The 23,724-nt window shown below is 43.2% G+C and overlaps 1 protein-coding gene across 1 annotated transcript in view; it reads left to right on the forward strand.

The window, feature by feature from the left end:
- The window catches only part of LOC124018513 (tumor protein p53-inducible protein 11-like), a 73,207-nt gene that overhangs the window by 41,862 nt on the left and 7,621 nt on the right, over nt 1–23,724 (forward strand). The gene's annotated exons all lie outside the window — the stretch shown is intronic.

Genomic DNA, 23,724 nt, shown 5'->3' on the forward strand with positions numbered 1-23,724 from the left:
TTTCTGGCTCATTTTTCCAAAAACCAGCAGTTCCTAGGGCTTCCACTAGATGTTAACAATCTGCGAGGACGTCGCCTTATAATAAAAGTGACAGCCATTGAAAACAGTGGTAGGCTGAACTTTTTTTTTTTAGGGGGTGTCCTCAGGGTTTCGCCTGCCATATCAGTTCTATTATCCTCACAGACATCATTTTAACGGTGTTCGAAACTTTAGAGTGTTTTCTTTCCAAATCTACCAATTATATGCATATCCTAGCCTCTGGGCCTGAGTAACAGGCAGTTTACTTTGGGCACGCTTTTCATCCGGACGTGAAAATACTGCCCCCTACCCAAGAGAGGTTAAAATGGTTCCGTGAATGGTGGAGCTTTTGACAGTGATTTGGTGTTCCCCGGGAACGGAAAAAGGTTGGGAACTGCTCCCAAGAAGCTAATCTTGTTGCATTTTCCCCACTATTGGTTAAGGTTAGGATAAGTGGGTCATTCCATAGCGAAACATTTTGCAACAGAAAGCTAAAACCTGTGCTGTTATTGGACAGTATCAAGTACACAGTAGGCCTACGGCTCCGTTTCAAAATGTTGTGTCCTAACTGAACTAGGCCCAGGGTCATTCACGAGGAAACAAACTGAGGCCAACGGACTGAAAATGGGACAGGATTACCTGAACGTGTCCAATAAGAAACTCTGTTTTTTGCTGCAAAATGTTTTCCCATTGTAAAATGTTTTGATACAGTGTACACTTATGAATATGACCCAGATATGATAGAATATATTCCCAGTCCCAGTACTCACGGCGGCTACATCTCCTGCTGCCAGTCCCTGGTCGGAGAGAGCTCCTCTGTGGGTGTAGCTGCTGCTGGGAGCGGGTCTGGCTCTGGCTCACGGGCTGCTGCTCACTGGTAGAGTACCTGCTGCCATTCAACACCATGCTCTTGGATTGGCCCAGCCACTTCATACCCATAAGCCCCCTGGTCCAGTTGCATTGAGTCTCTGAGTTGAGGGAGCACTCAGAGTGGGGAAGACTGGAAGCTAGGGGCTGTCACCTGGGGTGGGAAGAGGAATGGATGAAGGCCGGGTTAGAGACCACACACACACCATCTCATTACATCATCCAGTCATACTGAAGACATGGTCTCCACCCTGAAGAGATGGGTATGGGCCCGATCAAAGTGCTTGCGTACCCATATTTTAAGTCCGAGCCAGCCCTAGCATTTTGGGGCCCCTACGAGAAATTGTTGCCCCCCACCTTGCGAGCAAATCACTTTTAGTCCCCAAACATTTTCTTCTCTGCTGTCCGGTGAGGAGGAGGGGGGCTCCTCCTCACCGGACAGCAGAGAAGAAAATGTTTTATAATTCATTTCCTGCCATTCTACACATTTTGCCATGGGGCGAAGAAAAGATTTAGCAATTTTATAACTTCATGCAATTATACTGATTTTGCCAATAGGGCAGAAACAAAACCATGCAGTTTCACAGCTCATTTCCTGCAAATCTACACATTTTCCCATATGGTGGAGAGAAATGTTTGCAGTTTTTAATATGATATTTGAGTGAGAGAGAGAAACTAAAAATCAAAAGTGGTCGGTAATTCAACCATGACTACGACAAGTTTAGATAGCTAGCCGCTAGACGAACTTACTAATATAGTTTTTTTTTTGCTGACAAGGGCTAATTGAGTGACTGTCAGTGAATGATGAGAGAAACTGCTGATGCACAACCACATTTATAAATTGCAACTTGTGTATTTGGTGAGGTGACGCTGCAACATGTCCCCCTGTGCAACTAGAGGCGACTTGATCTCCTCCACACAGAAACACATACAAAGCTCTCCCTCACCCACCATTTGGCCAAATATGACCATAACGATATCCTTCTGATTCCTGCTTACAAGTAAAAATTCTAAACAGGAAGTACCAGTGACGGAAGTGGTCCGATGAAGCGGTTGCTAAGCTACAGGACAATTCAAAACAGGAAGTACCGGTGACGGAAGTGGTCCGATGAAGCGGTTGCTAAGCTACAGGACAATTCAAAACGGGAAGTACCGGTGACGGAAGTGGTCCGATGAAGCGGTTGCTAAGCTACAGGACAATTCAAAACGGGGAGTAAATTGAATTAAATTGCCAAAATTACATAGACAGGAGTAGGCTAATTAGGCTGTACAGAACTAAATCGAATCATTCATATAAGCTACTAAAGCATGATTTGGCCACAGAGGGTCATTAACTTCCCCTAGCCGTAATGAATATATTTTAAATCACATTGCCTACAGTTGGAAGGAAAGGCAGGCCGCTTGGTAAATACCCTAATAGATGATTGAGTTGTGACAGTCAGTGTAAAGTAGAAGACGGCCCAGCCAGGCATATCGCAACATTTATCAATTCAGTGTCGGGAAAACCTAGTTTGGAAAGCTACTGTTTTAAAAGAGAAGAAAATGAAAAGACGAAACCTATCGTTTAGTTCTAAACTTAATAGATGGGAACAACAGTAGGCCTTACAGCCCATCTCCTAAGCACCAGTGAAGAGCATCGGCCATATCCCCGGGTGAGTCATTTTATTGCACACATATGCAGTAAACATTTTGGGATTACATAATGAAAAGTTGGACAGCGGCCCAGTACATCCATGGTGTCGACCACAAGGCGCTACAGGGGGTCGTGGGTGCGGCCCAGTACATCCATGGTGTCGACCACAAGGCGCTACAGGGGTAGTGGGTACGGCCCAGTACATCCATGGTGTCACAAGGCGCGACACAGGGGGTAGTGGGTAGGCCCAGTACATCCATGGTGTCGACCGCAAGGCGCTACAGGGGGTAGTGGGTACGGCCCAGTACATCCATGGTGTCGACCGCAAGGCGCTACAGGGGGTCGTGGGTACGGCCCAGTACATCCATGGTGTCGAGCCGCAAGGCGCTACAGGGGCCGTGGTGCGGCTACAGTACAGATGGTGCCCACACGCCCACAAGGCGCTACAGGGAGTCGGGGTGCGGCCCAGTACATCCATGGTGTCGACCACAGGCGCTCAGGGGTAGGTAGTGGGTACGGCCCAGTACATCCATGGTGTCGACCACAAGGCGCTACAGGGGGTAGGTAGTGGGTACGGCCCAGTACATCCATGGTGTCAACCACAAGGCGCCAGGGGTAGTGGGTACGGCCCAGTACATCCACGGTGTCATCACTGGCGCTACAGGGGTAGTGGGTAACGGCCCAGTACATCCACGACCACAAGGCACTACAGGGGGTCGTGGTGCGGCCCAGTACATCCAAGGTGTCGACCACAAGGCGCTACAGGGGGGTCGTGGGTGCGGCCCAGTACATCCACGGTGTCGACCACAAGGCGCTACAGGGGGTAGGTAGTGGGTACGGCCCAGTACATCCATGGTGTCGACCACAAGGCGCTACAGGGGGTAGTGGGTACGGCCCAGTACATCCACGGTGTCGACCACAAGGCGCTACAGGGGGTCGTGGGTACGGCCCAGTACATCCACGGTGTCGACCACAAGGCGCTACAGGGGGTCGTGGGTGCGGCCCAGTACATCCACGGTGTCGACCGCAAGGCGCTACAGGGGGTCGTGGGTACGGCCCAGTACATCCATGGTGTCGACCGCAAGGCGCTACAGGGGGTCGTGGGTGCGGCCCAGTACATCCATGGTGTCGACCACAAGGCGCTACAGGGAGTCGTGGGTGCGGCCCAGTACATCCATGGTGTCGACCACAAGGCGCTACAGGGGGTAGGTAGTGGGTACGGCCCAGTACATCCATGGTGTCGACCACAAGGCGCTACAGGGGGTAGTGGGTACGGCCCAGTACATCCATGGTGTCGACCACAAGGCGCTACAGGGGGTAGTGGGTACGGCCCAGTACATCCACGGTGTCGACCACAAGGCGCTACAGGGGGTAGTGGGTACGGCCCAGTACATCCACGGTGTCGACCACAAGGCGCTACAGGGGGTCGTGGGTACGGCCCAGTACATCCAAGGTGTCGACCACAAGGCGCTACAGGGGGTCGTGGGTACGGCCCAGTACATCCACGGTGTCGACCACAAGGCGCTACAGGGGGTAGTGGGTACGGCCCAGTACATCCACGGTGTCGACCACAAGGCGCTACAGGGGGTAGTGGGTACGGCCCAGTACATCCACGGTGTCGACCACAAGGCGCTACAGGGGGTCGTGGGTACGGCCCAGTACATCCACGGTGTCGACCACAAGGCGCTACAGGGGGTCGTGGGTGCGGCCCAGTACATCCACGGTGTCGACCACAAGGCGCTACAGGGGGTCGTACAGGGGGTCGTGGGTGCGGCCCAGTACATCCATGTGTCGACCACAAGGCGCTACAGGGGGTCGTGGGTGCGGCCAAGTACATCCACGGTGTCGACCACAAGGCGCTACAGAGGGTAGTGGGTACGGCCCAGTACATCACTAGTGGCGTGTTTTCTATTTGAAGAAACGTAATGCTGTTTGTTCGTTTGCCAGCATGCGGAGTTAAAGCCTCGATTCCCACCCTATCGGCGGTCTTCTTGTTTATGCAAACATTTGGTAATAGCGTAAACCCAAGGATGGTATGAAGGTATTGGGGAAAAATGGATACCGCCCTATTGTAAAACATCACTGCTCTATAGGAGATCTGCATGGAGGAATGGGCCAAAATACCAGCAACAGTGTGTGAAAACCTTGAAGACTTACAGAAAACGTTTGACCACTGTCATTGCCAACAAAGGGTATATAACAAAGTATTGAGATAAACTTTTGTTATTGGCCAAATACTTATTTTCCACCATAATTTGCAAATAAATTAATATAAACTCATACAATGTGATTTTCAGGATTTTTTTTCTCTCATTTTGTCTGTCATAGTTGAAGTGTACCTATGATGAAAATTACGGGCCTCTCATCTTTTTAAGTGGGAGAACTTGCACAATTGGTGGCTGACTAAATACTTTTTTGCCCCACCGTATACTGTTACACTAGCAATACTAAAGTGCCTATAAGAACTAGAGGTCGACCGATTCTGATTTTTCAACACCGATACCGATTATTGGAGGACCAAAAAGGCCGATACCGATTATTGGAGGACCAAAAAGGCCGATACCGATTATTGGAGGACCAAAAAGGCCGATACCGATTATTGGAGGACCAAAAAAAATCGATACCGATTATTGGAGGACCAAAAAGGCCGATACCGATTATTGGAGAACCCAAAAAAGCCGATACCGATTATTGGAGGACCAAAAAGGCCGATACCGATTATTGGAGAACCAAAAAAAGCCGATACCGATTATTGGAGGACCAAAAAAGCCGATACCGATTATTGTAGGACCAAAAAAGCCGATACCGATTATTGGAGGACCAAAAAAAGCCGATACCGATTATTGGAGGACCAAAAAAGCCGATACCGATTAAGCTGCTGATTTGTATTTATTTATTTGTAATAATGACAATTACAACAATACTGAATGAACTTATTTTACCTTAATATAATACATCAATAAAATCAATTTAGCCTCAAGTAAATAATGAAACATGTTCAATTTGGTTTAAATAATGCAAAAACAAAGTGTTGGAGAAGAAAGTAAAAGTGAAATATGTGCCATGTAAGAAAGCTAACGTTTCAGTTCCTTGCTCAGAACATGAGAACATATGAAAGCTGGTGGTTCCTTTTAACATGAGACTTCATTTTTCCCAGGTAAGACGTTTTAAGTTGTAGTTATTATAGGAATTATAGGACTATTTCCCTCTATACCATTTGTGGAGAATTATGTGGATATATTGAAGCAACATCTCAGGACATCAGTCAGCTTGGTCGCAAATGGGTCTTCCAAATGGACAATGACTCCAAGCATACTTCCAAGGTTGTGTCAAAATGGCTTAAGGACAACAACGTCAAGGTATTGGGAGTGGCCATCACAAAGCCCTGACCTCAATCCTATAGAAAATTTGTGGGCAGAACTGAACTGGCCAAAATTCACCCAACTTATTGTGGGAAGCTTGTGGAAGGCTACCCGAAACATTTGACCCAAGTTAAACAATTTAAAGGCAACGCTACCAAATACTAATTGAGTGTATGTAAACTTTTGAACCACTGGGAATGTGATGAAAGAAATAAAAAGCTGAAATAAAATCACTCTACTATTATTCTGACATTTCACATTCTTAAACTAAAAGTGGTGATCCTAAGCGACCTAAGACAGGTTATTTTTACTATAATTAAATGTCAGGAATTGTGAAAAACAGAGTTGAAATGTATTTGGCTAAAAGGTGTATGTAAACATCCAGCTGTACATACCCCAACCAGAAGACATGGATTACAGGCAACATCCGCACTGAGCTAAAAGCCAGAGCTTTCAAGGAGCGCGGCTCTAACCCGGAAGCTTATAAGAAATCCTGCTATCCCCTCTGATGAACCATCAAACAGGAAAAGCGTCAATACAGGACTAAGATCGAATCGTACAACACCGGCTCTGATGCTCATCGGATGTGGCAGGGCTTGCAAACCATTAGAGACTACAAAGGGAAGCACATCCGAGAGCTGCCCAGTGAAAAGAGCTTACCAGACGAGCTAAACTACTTCTATGCTCGCTTCAAAGCAAATAACATTGAAACATTCATGAGAGCACCAGCTGTTCCGGAAGACTGTGATCATGCTCTCTGCAGTCGATGGGAGTAAGAACTTTAAACAGGTAAAAATTTGCAAGGCCAGACAAATTACCAGGACGTGTACGGCGAACATGCGCTGACCAACTGGCAAGTGTCTTCACTGACCTTTTCAATCTCTCCCTGCCCGAGTCTGTAATACCAACATGTTTTAAGCAGACCACCATAGTCCCTGTGCCCAAGAACGCTCAAGTAACCTGCCTAAATGATTACCTACATCTGTAGCCATGAAGTGCTTTGAAAGGCTGGTCATGGCTCACATCACGACCATTATCACAGAAACCCTAGACCCACTCCAATTTGCATACCGCCCTAACACATCCACAGATGATGTAATCTCTATTGCACTCCACACTGCCCTTTCCCACCTGGACAAAAGGAACACCTGTATGAGAATGCTATTCATTGACTACAGCTCAGTGTTCAACATTATAGTGCCCTCAATGCTCATCAATAAGCTAAGGAAACTGCAACAGGCCTACATTGAGACAGGTCTACATTGTCTGATGCTCTATGGGAAGATAGATCATAATGCATTTGATTTGTGTTAGACCTTTCTTACGTGTGTGTGTGTGGGGGGGGGCTTGAGTTTTCGGACAAGAAAATATAAAATATCATATTTCCTACCTGCTAAAAACGTTAAACCCTGATATCTTTCTATAATTATTATATTTTTCTCTCTGCATTGTTGGGAAGTAAGCATTTCACTGTTAGTCTACACCTGTTGTATTTACAAAGCATGTGACAAATAAAAAAGTTATTTATAGTTTAACTCTCAACAGTAAATTGAGACCCAGACTGAGTTCAACCCCCAAAAATCTATATAATAATCTAAAATATAAATAGTGTAGAATCTTCAGATTATATCTGCAGCGCCACTTAGTGGTCGAATGAGGGGAAGCCGCGTTGGCCGACTCAAATTTGGTACGTTTGAGACGTGCGTGATGATGTCTTATTTGGCAGCCAGACACACACATAACAATAAAATATCGATCGGAAGTTAAGCTAAAGGGCAATAGAAGCCATGCATGTATTTTATGGAACAATGGATTTGGTTTAGCTAGCTGCACCCTTGAACACTTAGCAACTGAAATACGCCCCGGCGTAACGTCAGTACAAGCTAACAACAACACCGTCGGTTGTACCGACAGGGCCTCGTCAAAAACCAGCTGGCAAATTAGTGCAACACCTCATTCTGAGGGGGGTATATCAATGTCAGAAACGTTACCACATGTGCCAGTTTACGTTCGCTAGTTAGTTGACTGTTTTGAGAAAAGTGTTCAACGAGGAACCCGGAAGGACACCACTGATACATGTTTGTCAACTTTCCATTTCAAACAGAGGCCTGATGATAGCCAACTCGCCGTTAATGTGGTCTATTTGCATGTCAGAGGGTGGACATTACACAATATTTAGCGATGTTACATAGCTATGTAGGTTGGCCCGGGCATTAGCTTAACAATTTATGGAAAGGCTTGAAAACTTGAAAGCGACTTAACTATTTACAGAAAGTTGACATACGTCTCACTCACCGACACTGCTAATATTCGTTTCAATGCCTTGGTGTTAACAGGGTTTAGTAATGTTAGTTAGCTAACATTAATCAATAACAGTAGAGTAAAACACCCGTGTTAACTTGCTAAAGCAAATCATCTGTATAGCTAGCTAATTATCTACCAGTTTAGATAGGTACCGAAACAATCTAGCTAGTGATTTTCAACACAAAAGTCGAGCCTAAATACACCTAATATACAAACAATGTACGATAAACACGTAGCTAAACGTTAACTATCTGTTTTTGAAAAAGCAAAATAGACAAAACACTCGCTCAGGCCCAATAACCGAGGTTAGCTAGCATCGCTAACGCTAGTTCAGGAAAACTGACTAGCTCGTCCATATCTCGTTTTGTTTTCTTTATTACTAGGTAACTTACTATCATGGCTGAGTTTGGAATGTTTACTAGTAGTTATCTACATGATCTGACAACTGTTACAGTAACTAGCTGACTATAAAAACGGCACAGTTGTTAGCGAGGTAACTTACGTTCTGAAAACATTTTTCCACCCATAGAAAAGTGTCAGGGACGTCTTGCAACGACCATTCACCGATTGAACAAATAACGTTTAAAAATAAAATAAAAAATACTCACTAAATATTTATTCCAAGATGAGCAGGAACATTAGATAATCCTTCAACAACAAAAAAAAATAATAATAATCCAGAATTGGTACGATACTGTAATCGGGAAAAATATATCGTCGGAAACAAAAACATTTCAGAAATTAAAGATTAAAATTCAAGATGGCGGCTATAAGCGCAGGGATCGAGGAGAAAGGCGAAGCACTGCCATCCAGAAGAAATAGACCCGAGGAATACTCCAGCCATTCGGCATCAATCATGTCCAATAGTTTAAGATTAAACATATATTAAAAACCGTTTTGACAATTCAATTAAGTTAACTGATGATTTCGAGAAATAAAACACTATTAATTCATGATTTTGTAAAAAAATATATATCGGATGTACACAAAAGTAGTGCTGCATAAACAAACCTCTAAAGCGCTTCCTAAGAATCCAACGACAGCTGATAGGATCTTCTGTAGTCAACACTCCGATAGAAAGCAAGTGAAGAGCAGCAAATATCGTGCAATAAGTCTATCTGCATAAAGATGGCATGTGAGCACAAAGGACTATTCTATACGGCAATACTACATTGACTCTCACCACTACTCTTTTTTTTTTATTCCAAGTACAATTTAACCAGTTGTTCAGAAACCGGTTTCCCGGTCGACCTATCTGTGGCACAAGTTGATGTACAGTAGCTATAGTTCTAAGGTATTTGTAGTTAAATCCATACACGCCAGCAAACGATATATCTATACATCTGGGCACAGAGGGGCAATACAGAAATCTGCAATTTAAACGACATTATTTGTCTAATCTCAGTTGTAAAGACACCTCTGCTGATGTCATGTTCAAAGCATTAATAGTCTTAATCACACAAAACATGAAGAAGCTAACGCTGCCAGCTGCAAGACTTTCTCTCACACACACACACAGCTGGGCCGATTTGGCTACAATGGGTGAATTGCCCTGTCCTGATGGACTTGCAAGACATTCTGCACCACATTTTCAAACGAAGCAAGATATTTCAGGGTTGTTGTCCTTTCTTATTTGACAGTGTAGATCAGTGCCCAAACCTATGTAATTCCATGGTATTCGGAGTAATGACACATTTGTAACATGTAACAGTTTGCAATGTGTCATACATTGACTTTCCAATTGAAAATATTAGAATAAATTGCAGTAGCATACAAGTTGTGCATTTCCATTTCAAGCCCTCGTCCCTCGAGTTGCATTTTTTTTAAACCCAACTCCTTGAGTATGGTAGATGTGGGTGTTCACTGCTTTTTAAACTGGGCATTATATCCTTCCCTCTGTTGCATTTTAAAACCCACCTCCTTGAGTATGGTAGATGTGGGTGTTCACTGCTTTTTAAACTGGGCATTATATCCTTCCCTCTGTTGCATTTTTAAAACCCAACTCCTTGAGTATGGTAGATGTGGGTGTTCAGTGCTTTTTAAACTGGGCATTATATCCTTCCCTCTGTTGCATTTTTAAAACCCAACTCCTTGAGTATGGTAGATGTGGGTGTTCAGTGCTTTTTAAACTGGGCATTATATCCTTCCCTCTGTTGCATTTTTAAAACCCAACTCCCTGAGTATGGTGGATGTGGGTGTTCACTGCTTTTTAAAAAGTGGGCATTATATCCTTCCCTCTGTTACACTTTTAAAACCCAACTCCTTGAGTATGGTGGATGTGGGTGTTCACTGCTTTTTAACTGGGCATTATATCCTTCCCGAGGGGACATTTATTCAGAGATATTGACAGCTTCTTTGAAGCATTTTGTGCTCATGTCCTCGAGGTCGTTTTCAACCTGTATGAGAGAAGAGGAACAAACGTGTGTATGCAAGCCCTGGTTTATTGTCAAAAAGACTGAAAGTAATGAAGACATTTTAACACACACAACATGTTTTTAGAACATTTGATTAGCAGTAAATGTTTTGTGTTGAAATATTGTTAAAAATGTTCAATTGGCTAGATGACATAATCAGTTACTGGCCCAGCGAGTCACCTGAGTGAGCCTGAGTCACCTGAGTGAGCCATTATTCAGGATAGTGTCTCAAGTTAAGTTAAATATCAATTCAAAAAAAAAAAAAAAAGTCAAGAGTGAACATTATTACAAGAGTTAATATAAAACATGTTACATACACAGTAAATTAAAATACTAATAATTAAAACAAAAAAAACAAAAAAACTTAAATATACAATACTCCGGAAATGGTCTGTTTCCCATTTAGTCTCCACCATCCTGTTACTTGGAAACCTGAGGAAAGAGAAGAAGCCATGTTAAATAAACCAAAGATCTTTCAAATCACAAAAACAAAGTAGTTACTGGAGCCTGACCGATACAGTGCCATCAGAAAATATTCAACGTTTGGTTGTGTTACAGCCTGAATTCAAAACGGATTACATGACCCCTCCCCCTCTCCTAATCAACACACAATAACCCATGGTGAAAACACGTTTAGAAGTTTTTGCTCATTTATTTAACATGAAATACAGAAATCTAATTTACATACATATTAACAGCTGAGTCTATACTTTGTGGAAGCACGTTTGGAGGCAAAGACAGCCTTGAGTCGTGTCGGGTGTGTCTGTATCAGCTTAGAGTAGTGTCGGGTATGTCTGTATCAGCTTAGAGTCGTGTCGGGTATGTCTGTATCAGCTTAGAGTCGTGTCGGGTATGTCTGTATCAGCTTAGAGTCGTGTCGGGTGTGTCTGTATCAGCTTAGAGTCGTGTCGGGTATGTCTGTATCAGCTTAGAGTCGTGTCGGGTATGTCTGTATCAGCTTAGAGTCGTGTCGGGTATGTCTGTATCATCTTAGAGTCGTGTCGGGTATGTCTGTATCAGCTTAGAGTAGTGTATGTCTGTATCAGCTTAGAGTCGTGTATGTCTGTATCAGCTTAGAGTCGTGTCGGGTATGTCTGTATCAGCTTAGAGTCGTGTCGGGTATGTCTGTATCAGCTTAGAGTCGTGTCGGGTATGTCTGTATCAGCTTAGAGTCGTGTCGGGTATGTCTGTATCAGCTTAGAGTCGTGTCGGGTATGTCTGTATCAGCTTAGAGTCGTGTCGGGTATGTCTGTATCAGCTTAGAGTCGTGTCGGGTATGTCTGTATCAGCTTAGAGTCGTGTCGGGTATGTCTGTATCAGCTTAGAGTCGTGTCGGGTATGTCTGTATCAGCTTAGAGTCGTGTCGGGTATGTCTGTATCAGCTTAGAGTCGTGTCGGGTATGTCTGTATCAGCTTAGAGTCGTGTCGGGTATGTCTGTATCAGCTTAGAGTAGTGTCGGGTATGTCTGTATCAGCTTAGAGTAGTGTTGGGTATGTCTGTATCAGCTTAGAGTGTAGGGTGTCTGGAGTCGTAGGGTGTCTGTATCAGCTTAGAGTCGTGTCGGGTATGTCTGTATCAGCTTAGAGTCGTGTCGGGTGTGTCTGTATCAGCTTAGAGTCGTGTCGGGTATGTCTGTATCAGCCTTGAGTCGTGTCGGGTATGTCTGTATCAGCTTAGAGTAGTGTGTGTCTGTATCAGCTTAGAGTAGTGCATGTCTGTATCAGCTTAGAGTAGTGTATGTCTGTATCAGCTTAGAGTCGTGTCGGGTATGTCTGTATCAGCTTAGAGTCGTGTCGGGTATGTCTGTATCAGCTTAGAGTAGTGTATGTCTGTATCAGCTTAGAGTAGTGTATGTCTGTATCAGCTTAGAGTAGTGTATGTCTGTATCAGCTTAGAGTAGTGTATGTCTGTATCAGCTTAGAGTAGTGTCGGGTATGTCTGTATCAGCTTAGAGTAGTGTGTGTCTGTCTGTATCAGCTTAGAGTAGTGTGTGTCTGTATCAGCTTAGAGTAGTGTGTGTCTGTATCAGCTTAGAGTAGTGTGTGTCTGTATCAGCTTAGAGTCGTGTCGGGTGTGTCTGTATCAGCTTAGAGTCGTGTCGGGTGTGTCTGTATCAGCTTAGAGTAGTGTCGGGTGTGTCTGTATCAGCTTAGAGTCGTGTCGGGTGTGTCTGTATCAGCTTAGAGTAGTGTCGGGTGTGTCTGTATCAGCTTAGAGTAGTGTCGGGTATGTCTGTATCAGCTTAGAGTAGTGTATGTCTGTATCAGCTTAGAGTAGTGTATGTCTGTATCAGCTTAGAGTAGTGTCGGTGTGTCTGTATCAGCTTAGAGTAGTGTCGGTGTGTCTGTATCAGCTTAGAGTAGTGTATGTCTGTATCAGCTTAGAGTAGTGTATGTCTGTATCAGCTTAGAGTAGTGTGTGTCTGTATCAGCTTAGAGTAGTGTCGGGTGTGTCTGTATCAGCTTAGAGTAGTGTCGGGTATGTCTGTATCAGCTTAGAGTAGTGTTGGGTATGTCTGTATCAGCTTAGAGTAGTGTAGGGTATGTCTGTATCAGCTTAGAGTAGTGTCGGGTATGTCTGTATCAGCTTAGAGTCGTGTCAGGTATGTCTGTATCAGCTTAGAGTCGTGTATGTCTGTATCAGCTTAGAGTAGTGTGTGTCTGTATCAGCTTAGAGTAGTGTCGGGTGTGTCTGTATCAGCTTAGAGTAGTGTCGGGTATGTCTGTATCAGCTTAGAGTAGTGTTGGGTATGTCTGTATCAGCTTAGAGTAGTGTAGGGTATGTCTGTATCAGCTTAGAGTAGTGTCGGGTATGTCTGTATCAGCTTAGAGTCGTGTCAGGTATGTCTGTATCAGCTTAGAGTCGTGTCAGGTATGTCTGTATCAGCTTAGAGTAGTGTATGTCTGTATCAGCTTAGAGTAGTGTCGGGTATGTCTGTATCAGCTTAGAGTAGTGTCGGGTATGTCTGTATCAGCTTAGAGTAGTGTCGGGTATGTCTGTATCAGCTTAGAGTCGTGTCGGGTATGTCTGTATCAGCTTAGAGTCGTGTATGTCTGTATCAGCTTAGAGTAGTGTAGTGTATGTCTGTATCAGCTTAGAGTAGTGTAGGGTATGTCTGTATCAGCTTAGAGTAGTGTAGGGTATGTCTGTATCAGCTTAGAGTAGTGTATGTCTGTATCAGCTTAGAGTAGTGTTGGGTATGTCTGTATCAGCTTAGAGTAGTGCATGTCTGTATCAGCTTAGAGTAGTGTTGGGTATGTCTGTATCAGCTTAGAGTAGTGTGTGTCTGTATCAGCTTAGAGTAGTGTTGGGTATGTCTGTATCAGCTTAGAGTAGTGCATGTCTGTATCAGCTTAGAGTAGTGTTGGGTATGTCTGTATCAGCTTAGAGTAGTGTGTGTCTGTATCAGCTTAGAGTAGTGTCGGGTATGTCTGTATCAGCTTAGAGTAGTGTGTGTCTGTATCAGCTTAGAGTAGTGTCGGGTATGTCTGTATCAGCTTAGAGTCGTGTTGGGTATGTCTGTATCAGCTTAGAGTCGTGTTGGGTATGTCTGTATCAGCTTAGAGTAGTGTAGTGTATGTCTGTATCAGCTTAGAGTAGTGTATGTCTGTATCAGCTTAGAGTCGTGTTGGGTATGTCTGTATCAGCTTAGAGTCGTGTTGGGTATGTCTGTATCAGCTTAGAGTAGTGTAGTGTATGTCTGTATCAGCTTAGAGTAGTGTATGTCTGTATCAGCTTAGAGTAGTGTATGTCTGTATCAGCTTAGAGTAGTGTCGGGTATGTCTGTATCAGCTTAGAGTAGTGTCGGGTATGTCTGTATCAGCTTAGAGTAGTGTCGGGTATGTCTGTATCAGCTTAGAGTCGTGTAGTGTATGTCTGTATCAGCTTAGAGTAGTGTATGTCTGTATCAGCTTAGAGTAGTGTATGTCTGTATCAGCTTAGAGTAGTGTCGGGTATGTCTGTATCAGCTTAGAGTAGTGTCGGGTATGTCTGTATCAGCTTAGAGTAGTGTCGGGTATGTCTGTATCAGCTTAGAGTAGTGTCGGGTATGTCTGTATCAGCTTAGAGTCGTGTATGTCTGTATCAGCTTAGAGTAGTGTAGTGTATGTCTGTATCAGCTTAGAGTAGTGTAGGGTATGTCTGTATCAGCTTAGAGTAGTGTAGGGTATGTCTGTATCAGCTTAGAGTAGTGTATGTCTGTATCAGCTTAGAGTAGTGTTGGGTATGTCTGTATCAGCTTAGAGTAGTGCATGTCTGTATCAGCTTAGAGTAGTGTTGGGTATGTCTGTATCAGCTTAGAGTAGTGTGTGTCTGTATCAGCTTAGAGTAGTGTCGGGTATGTCTGTATCAGCTTAGAGTAGTGTCGGGTATGTCTGTATCAGCTTAGAGTAGTGTGTGTCTGTATCAGCTTAGAGTAGTGTCGGGTATGTCTGTATCAGCTTAGAGTCGTGTTGGGTATGTCTGTATCAGCTTAGAGTCGTGTTGGGTATGTCTGTATCAGCTTAGAGTAGTGTAGTGTATGTCTGTATCAGCTTAGAGTAGTGTATGTCTGTATCAGCTTAGAGTAGTGTCGGGTATGTCTGTATCAGCTTAGAGTAGTGTCGGGTATGTCTGTATCAGCTTAGAGTAGTGTCGGGTATGTCTGTATCAGCTTAGAGTAGTGTCGGGTATGTCTGTATCAGCTTAGAGTAGTGTCGGGTATGTCTGTATCAGCTTAGAGTAGTGTCGGGTATGTCTGTATCAGTTTAGAGTAGTGTCGGGTATGTCTGTATCAGCTTAGAGTAGTGTATGTCTGTATCAGCTTAGAGTAGTGTATGTCTGTATCAGCTTAGAGTAGTGTATGTCTGTATCAGCTTAGAGTAGTGTATGTCTGTATCAGCTTAGAGTAGTGTATGTCTGTATCAGCTTAGAGTCGTGTCGGGTATGTCTGTATCAGCTTAGAGTCGTGTTGGGTATGTCTGTATCAGCTTAGAGTAGTGTGTGTCTATATCAGCTTAGAGTAGTGTGTGTCTGTATCAGCTTAGAGTCGTGTTGGGTATGTCTGTATCAGCTTAGAGTAGTGTAGTGTATGTCTGTATCAGCTTAGAGTAGTGTAGTGTATGTCTGTATCAGCTTAGAGTAGTGTAGTGTATGTCTGTATCAGCTTAGAGTAGTGTAGTGTATGTCTGTATCAGCTTAGAGTAGTGTATGTCTGTATCAGCTTAGAGTAGTGTAGTGTATGTCTGTATCAGCTTAGAGTAGTGTAGTGTATGTCTGTATCAGCTTAGAGTAGTGTAGGGTATGTCTGTATCAGCTTAGAGTAGTGCATGTCTGTATCAGCTTAGAGTAGTGTTGGGTATGTCTGTATCAGCTTAGAGTAGTGTGTGGTATGTCTGTATCAGCTTAGAGTAGTGTCGGGTATGTCTGTATCAGCTTAGAGTAGTGTTGGGTAGGTCTGTATCAGCTTAGAGTAGTGTGTGTCTGTATCAGCTTAGAGTAGTGTCGGGTATGTCTGTATCAGCTTAGAGTCGTGTTGGGTATGTCTGTATCAGCTTAGAGTAGTGTTGGGTATGTCTGTATCAGCTTAGAGTAGTGTAGTGTATGTCTGTATCAGCTTAGAGTAGTGTATGTCTGTATCAGCTTAGAGTAGTGTATGTCTGTATCAGCTTAGAGTAGTGTCGGGTATGTCTGTATCAGCTTAGAGTAGTGTCGGGTATGTCTGTATCAGCTTAGAGTAGTGTCGGGTATGTCTGTATCAGCTTAGAGTAGTGTCGGGTATGTCTGTATCAGCTTAGAGTAGTGTCGGGTATGTCTGTATCAGCTTAGAGTAGTGTCGGGTATGTCTGTATCAGCTTAGAGTAGTGTCGGGTATGTCTGTATCAGCTTAGAGTAGTGTATGTCTGTATCAGCTTAGAGTAGTGTATGTCTGTATCAGCTTAGAGTAGTGTATGTCTGTATCAGCTTAGAGTAGTGTATGTCTGTATCAGCTTAGAGTAGTGTATGTCTGTATCAGCTTAGAGTCGTGTCGGGTATGTCTGTATCAGCTTAGAGTCGTGTTGGGTATGTCTGTATCAGCTTAGAGTAGTGTGTGTCTATATCAGCTTAGAGTAGTGTGTGTCTGTATCAGCTTAGAGTCGTGTTGGGTATGTCTGTATCAGCTTAGAGTAGTGTAGTGTATGTCTGGATCAGCTTAGAGTCGTGTCGGGTATGTCTGTATCAGCTTAGAGTAGTGTCTGGTATGTCTTTATCAGCTTAGAGTAGTGTATGTCTGTATCAGCTTAGAGTAGTGTATGTCTGTATCAGCTTAGAGTAGTGTCGGTGTGTCTGTATCAGCTTAGAGTAGTGTATGTCTGTATCAGCTTAGAGTAGTGTAGTGTATGTCTGTATCAGCTTAGAGTAGTGTAGTGTATGTCTGTATCAGCTTAGAGTAGTGTAGTGTATGTCTGTATCAGCTTAGAGTAGTGTAGTGTATGTCTGTATCAGCTTAGAGTAGTGTAGTGTATGTCTGTATCAGCTTAGAGTAGTGTAGTGTATGTCTGTATCAGCTTAGAGTAGTGTCGGTGTGTCTGTATCAGCTTAGAGTAGTGTATGTCTGTATCAGCTTAGAGTAGTGTGTGTCTGTATCAGCTTAGAGTAGTGTATGTCTGTATCAGCTTAGAGTAGTGTATGTCTGTATCAGCTTAGAGTAGTGTCGGGTATGTCTGTATCAGCTTAGAGTAGTGTCGGGTATGTCTGTATCAGCTTAGAGTAGTGTCGGGTATGTCTGTATCAGCTTAGAGTAGTGTCGGGTATGTCTGTATCAGCTTAGAGTAGTGTCGGGTATGTCTGTATCAGCTTAGAGTAGTGTCGGGTATGTCTGTATCAGCTTAGAGTCGTGTCGGGTATGTCTGTATCAGCTTAGAGTAGTGTCGGGTATGTCTGTATCAGCTTAGAGTCGTGTCGGGTATGTCTGTATCAGCTTAGAGTCGTGTCGGGTATGTCTGTATCAGCTTAGAGTAGTGTCGGGTATGTCTGTATCAGCTTAGAGTCGTGTATGTTTGTATCAGCTTAGAGTCGTGTCGGGTATGTCTGTATCAGCTTAGAGTCGTGTCGGGTATGTCTGTATCAGCTTAGAGTCGTGTAGTGTATGTCTGTATCAGCTTAGAGTAGTGTAGTGTATGTCTGTATCAGCTTAGAGTAGTGTAGTGTATGTCTGTATCAGCTTAGAGTAGTGTAGTGTATGTCTGTATCAGCTTAGAGTAGTGTTGGGTATGTCTGTATCAGCTTAGAGTAGTGTTGGGTATGTCTGTATCAGCTTAGAGTAGTGTGTGTCTGTATCAGCTTAGAGTAGTGTGTGTCTGTATCAGCTTAGAGTCGTGTTGGGTATGTCTGTATCAGCTTAGAGTAGTGTAGGGTATGTCTGTATCAGCTTAGAGTAGTGTAGTGTATGTCTGTATCAGCTTAGAGTAGTGTAGTGTATGTCTGTATCAGCTTAGAGTAGTGTAGTGTATGTCTGTATCAGCTTAGAGTAGTGTAGTGTATGTCTGTATCAGCTTAGAGTAGTGTATGTCTGTATCAGCTTAGAGTAGTGTAGTGTATGTCTGTATCAGCTTAGAGTAGTGTATGTCTGTATCAGCTTAGAGTAGTGTAGTGTATGTCTGTATCAGCTTAGAGTAGTGTAGGGTATGTCTGTATCAGCTTAGAGTAGTGTTGGGTATGTCTGTATCAGCTTAGAGTAGTGTAGGGTATGTCTGTATCAGCTTAGAGTAGTGTTGGGTATGTCTGTATCAGCTTAGAGTAGTGCATGTCTGTATCAGCTTAGAGTAGTGTTGGGTATGTCTGTATCAGCTTAGAGTAGTGTGTGTCTGTATCAGCTTAGAGTCGTGTTGGGTATGTCTGTATCAGCTTAGAGTCGTGTTGGGTATGTCTGTATCAGCTTAGAGTAGTGTAGTGTATGTCTGGATCAGCTTAGAGTAGTGTAGTGTATGTCTGTATCAGCTTAGAGTAGTGTATGTCTGTATCAGCTTAGAGTAGTGTATGTCTGTATCAGCTTAGAGTAGTGTATGTCTGTATCAGCTTAGAGTAGTGTATGTCTGTATCAGCTTAGAGTAGTGTATGTCTGTATCAGCTTAGAGTAGTGTATGTCTGTATCAGCTTAGAGTAGTGTATGTCTGTATCAGCTTAGAGTAGTGTATGTCTGTATCAGCTTAGAGTAGTGTATGTCTGTATCAGCTTAGAGTAGTGTATGTCTGTATCAGCTTGAGAGTCGTGTCGGGTATGTCTGTATCAGCTTAGAGTAGTGTCGGGTATGTCTGTATCAGCTTAGAGTAGTGTCGGGTATGTCTGTATCAGCTTAGAGTAGTGTCGGGTATGTCTGTATCAGCTTAGAGTAATATATAATAATAATATAATAATATAATAATAATATAATATAATAATAATATATGCCATTTAGCAGACGCTTTTATCCAAAGCGACTTACAGTCATGTGTGCATACATTCTACGTATGGGTGGTCCCGGGGATCGAACCCACTACCCTGGCGTTACAAGCGCCATGCTCTACCAACTGAGCTACAGAAGGACCCTCTTGGGTATGTCTGTATCAGCTTAGAGTCGTGTCGGGTATGTCTGTATCAGCTTAGAGTCGTGTCAGGTATGTCTGTATCAGCTTAGAGTCATCTTGGGTATGTCTGTATCAGCTTAGAGTCATCTTGGGTATGTCTGTATCAGCTTAGAGTCATCTTGGGTATGTCTGTATCAGCTTAGAGTCATCTTGGGTATGTCTGTATCAGCTTAGAGTAGTGTCGGGTATGTCTGTATCAGCTTAGAGTAGTGTATGTCTGTATCAGCTTAGAGTCGTGTCGGGTATGTCTGTATCAGCTTAGAGTCATCTTGGGTATGTCTGTATCAGCTTAGAGTCGTGTTGGGTATGTCTGTATCAGCTTAGAGTCGTGTCAGGTATGTCTGTATCAGCTTAGAGTCATCTTGGGTATGTCTGTATCAGCTTAGAGTCATCTTGGGTATGTCTGTATCAGCTTAGAGTCGTGTCGGGTATGTCTGTATCAGCTTAGAGTCGTGTCAGGTATGTCTGTATCAGCTTAGAGTCATCTTGGGTATGTCTGTATCAGCTTAGAGTCGTGTCGGGTATGTCTGTATCAGCTTAGAGTCGTGTCAGGTATGTCTGTATCAGCTTAGAGTCATCTTGGGTATGTCTGTATCAGCTTAGAGTCATCTTGGGTATGTCTGTATCAGCTTAGAGTCATCTTGGGTATGTCTGTATCAGCTTAGAGTCATCTTGGGTATGTCTGTATCAGCTTAGAGTAGTGTCGGGTATGTCTGTATCAGCTTAGAGTAGTGTAGGGTATGTCTGTATCAGCTTAGAGTAGTGTAGGGTATGTCTGTATCAGCTTAGAGTAATGTCGGGTATGTCTGTATCAGCTTAGAGTAGTGTCGGGTATGTCTGTATCAGCTTAGAGTCGTGTCGGGTATGTCTGTATCAGCTTAGAGTAGTGTAGGGTATGTCTGTATCAGCTTAGAGTAGTGTAGGGTATGTCTGTATCAGCTTAGAGTAGTGTAGGGTATGTCTGTATCAGCTTAGAGTCGTGTCGGGTATGTCTGTATCAGCTTAGAGTAGTGTTGGGTATGTCTGTATCAGCTTAGAGTAGTGTGTGTCTGTATCAGCTTAGAGTAGTGTTTGTCTGTATCAGCTTAGAGTCGTGTTGGGTATGTCTGTATCAGCTTAGAGTAGTGTAGGGTATGTCTGTATCAGCTTAGAGTAGTGTAGTGTATGTCTGTATCAGCTTAGAGTAGTGTAGTGTATGTCTGTATCAGCTTAGAGTAGTGTAGTGTATGTCTGTATCAGCTTAGAGTAGTGTATGTATGTCTGTATCTGTAGAGTCTGTATCAGCTTAGAGTAGTGTAGTGTATGTCTGTATCAGCTTAGAGTAGTGTATGTCTGTATCAGCTTAGAGTAGTGTCTGTATCAGCTTAGAGTAGTGTAGGGTATGTCTGTATCAGCTTAGAGTAGTGTTGGGTATGTCTGTATCAGCTTAGAGTAGTGTAGGGTATGTCTGTATCAGCTTAGAGTAGTGTTGGGTATGTCTGTATCAGCTTAGAGTAGTGCATGTCTGTATCAGCTTAGAGTAGTGTTGGGTATGTCTGTATCAGCTTAGAGTAGTGTGTGTCTGTATCAGCTTAGAGTCGTGTTGGGTATGTCTGTATCAGCTTAGAGTCGTGTTGGGTATGTCTGTATCAGCTTAGAGTAGTGTAGTGTATGTCTGGATCAGCTTAGAGTAGTGTAGTGTATGTCTGTATCAGCTTAGAGTAGTGTATGTCTGTATCAGCTTAGAGTAGTGTATGTCTGTATCAGCTTAGAGTAGTGTATGTCTGTATCAGCTTAGAGTAGTGTATGTCTGTATCAGCTTAGAGTAGTGTATGTCTGTATCAGCTTAGAGTAGTGTATGTCTGTATCAGCTTAGAGTAGTGTATGTCTGTATCAGCTTAGAGTAGTGTATGTCTGTATCAGCTTAGAGTAGTGTATGTCTGTATCAGCTTAGAGTAGTGTATGTCTGTATCAGCTTGAGAGTCGTGTCGGGTATGTCTGTATCAGCTTAGAGTAGTGTCGGGTATGTCTGTATCAGCTTAGAGTAGTGTCGGGTATGTCTGTATCAGCTTAGAGTAGTGTCGGGTATGTCTGTATCAGCTTAGAGTAATATATAATAATAATATAATAATATAATAATAATATAATATAATAATAATATATGCCATTTAGCAGACGCTTTTATCCAAAGCGACTTACAGTCATGTGTGCATACATTCTACGTATGGGTGGTCCCGGGGATCGAACCCACTACCCTGGCGTTACAAGCGCCATGCTCTACCAACTGAGCTACAGAAGGACCCTCTTGGGTATGTCTGTATCAGCTTAGAGTCGTGTCGGGTATGTCTGTATCAGCTTAGAGTCGTGTCAGGTATGTCTGTATCAGCTTAGAGTCATCTTGGGTATGTCTGTATCAGCTTAGAGTCATCTTGGGTATGTCTGTATCAGCTTAGAGTCATCTTGGGTATGTCTGTATCAGCTTAGAGTCATCTTGGGTATGTCTGTATCAGCTTAGAGTAGTGTCGGGTATGTCTGTATCAGCTTAGAGTAGTGTATGTCTGTATCAGCTTAGAGTCGTGTCGGGTATGTCTGTATCAGCTTAGAGTCATCTTGGGTATGTCTGTATCAGCTTAGAGTCGTGTTGGGTATGTCTGTATCACTTAGCTTAGAGTAGTGTCAGGTATGTCTGTATCAGCTTAGAGTCATCTTGGGTATGTCTGTATCAGCTTAGAGTCATCTTGGGTATGTCTGTATCAGCTTAGAGTCGTGTCGGGTATGTCTGTATCAGCTTAGAGTCGTGTCGGGTATGTCTGTATCAGCTTAGAGTCATCTTGGGTATGTCTGTATCAGCTTAGAGTCGTGTCGGGTATGTCTGTATCAGCTTAGAGTCGTGTCAGGTATGTCTGTATCAGCTTAGAGTCATCTTGGGTATGTCTGTATCAGCTTAGAGTCATCTTGGGTATGTCTGTATCAGCTTAGAGTCATCTTGGGTATGTCTGTATCAGCTTAGAGTCATCTTGGGTATGTCTGTATCAGCTTAGAGTAGTGTCGGGTATGTCTGTATCAGCTTAGAGTAGTGTAGGGTATGTCTGTATCAGCTTAGAGTAGTGTAGGGTATGTCTGTATCAGCTTAGAGTAATGTCGGGTATGTCTGTATCAGCTTAGAGTAGTGTCGGGTATGTCTGTATCAGCTTAGAGTAGTGTCGGGTATGTCTGTATCAGCTTAGAGTAGTGTAGGGTATGTCTGTATCAGCTTAGAGTAGTGTAGGGTATGTCTGTATCAGCTTAGAGTAGTGTAGGGTATGTCTGTATCAGCTTAGAGTCGTGTCGGGTATGTCTGTATCAGCTTAGAGTAGTGTTGGGTATGTCTGTATCAGCTTAGAGTAGTGTTGGGTATGTCTGTATCAGCTTAGAGTAGTGTTATGTCTGTATCAGCTTAGAGTCATGTTGGGTATGTCTGTATCAGCTTAGAGTCAGTGTTGGGTATGTCTGTATCAGCTTAGAGTAGTGTAGGGTATGTCTGTATCAGCTTAGAGTAGTGTAGATGTCTGTATCAGCTTAGAGTAGTGTAGGGTATGTCTGTATCAGCTTAGAGTAGTGTAGTGTCTGTCTGTAGAGTCAGCTTAGAGTAATGTCGGGTATGTCTGTATCAGCTTAGAGTAGTGTATGTCTGTATGTCTGTATCAGCTTAGAGTAGTGTATGTCTGTATCAGCTTAGAGTAGTGTAGGGTATGTCTGTATCAGCTTAGAGTAGTGTAGGGTATGTCTGGATCAGCTTAGAGTAGTGTTGGGTATGTCTGTATCAGCTTAGAGTAGTGTCGGGTATGTCTGTATCAGCTTAGAGTAGTGTTGGGTATGTCTGTATCAGCTTAGAGTAGTGCATGTCTGTATCAGCTTAGAGTAGTGTTGGGTATGTCTGTATCAGCTTAGAGTAATGTCGGGTATGTCTGTATCAGCTTAGAGTAATGTCGGGTATGTCTGTATCAGCTTAGAGTAGTGTTGGGTATGTCTGTATCAGCTTAATGTAGTAGTCTGTATCAGTGTATGTCTGGATCAGCTTAGAGTAGTGTAGTGTATGTCTGTATCAGCTTAGAGTAGTGTATGTCTGTATCAGCTTAGAGTAGTGTATGTCTGTATCAGCTTAGAGTAGTGTATGTCTGTATCAGCTTAGAGTAGTGTAGGGTATGTCTGTATCAGCTTAGAGTAGTGTCGGGTATGTCTGTATCAGCTTAGAGTAGTGTATGTCTGTATCAGCTTAGAGTAGTCGGGTATGTCTGTATCAGCTTAGAGTAGTGTATGGGTATGTCTGTATCAGCTTAGAGTAGTGTATGTCTGTATCAGCTTAGAGTAATGTGGGTATGTCTGTATCAGCTTGAGTAATGTCGTCTGTATCAGCTTAGAGTATGTCTGTATCAGCTTAGAGTAGTGTCGGGTATGTCTGTATCAGCTTAGAGTAGTGTCGGGTATGTCTGTATCAGCTTAGAGTAGTGTAGGGTATGTCTGTATCAGCTTAGAGTAATATATAATAATAATATAATAATATAATAATAATATAATATAATAA

Source organism: Oncorhynchus gorbuscha, unplaced genomic scaffold, assembly GCF_021184085.1.
Source record: "Oncorhynchus gorbuscha isolate QuinsamMale2020 ecotype Even-year unplaced genomic scaffold, OgorEven_v1.0 Un_scaffold_536, whole genome shotgun sequence".
Classification (NCBI taxonomy): domain Eukaryota; kingdom Metazoa; phylum Chordata; class Actinopteri; order Salmoniformes; family Salmonidae; genus Oncorhynchus; species Oncorhynchus gorbuscha.